Source organism: Physeter macrocephalus, chromosome 17, assembly GCF_002837175.3.
Source record: "Physeter macrocephalus isolate SW-GA chromosome 17, ASM283717v5, whole genome shotgun sequence".
NCBI classification, from domain to species: Eukaryota; Metazoa; Chordata; class Mammalia; order Artiodactyla; family Physeteridae; genus Physeter; species Physeter macrocephalus.
In genome coordinates, this window is record NC_041230.1 from 1,730,501 (window position 1) to 1,730,906 (window position 406).

Here is a 406-nt window from a genome sequence, read left to right on the forward strand (position 1 = left end):
TGCCAATAAAATGGACAACCTGGAAGAAATGCACAAATTCTTAGAAAGGTATAACCTTCCAAGACTGAACCAGGAAGAAATAGACAATATGAACAGACCAATCACAAGTAATGAAATTAAAACTTATTAAAACTCTTCCAAAAAACCAAAGTCCAGGACCAGATGGCTTCACAGGAGAATTCTAACAAACATTTAGAGAAGAGCTAACACCCATCCTTCTCAAACTCTTCCAAAAAATTGCAGAGGAAGGAACACTCCCAAACTCATTCTATGAGGCCACCATCACCCTGATACCCAAACCAGACAAAGATACTGCAAAAAAAGAAAATTACAGACCAATATCACTGATGAATATACATGCAAAAATCCTCAACAAAATACTAGCAAACAGAATCCAGCAACACAT

At 36.7% G+C, this 406-nt stretch overlaps 1 protein-coding gene across 4 annotated transcripts in view; it reads right to left on the reverse strand.

Annotated features, from left to right (window-relative positions):
* The window catches only part of LOC102995057 (zinc finger protein 160-like), a 74,670-nt gene that overhangs the window by 62,608 nt on the left and 11,656 nt on the right, over positions 1-406 (reverse strand). The gene's annotated exons all lie outside the window — the stretch shown is intronic.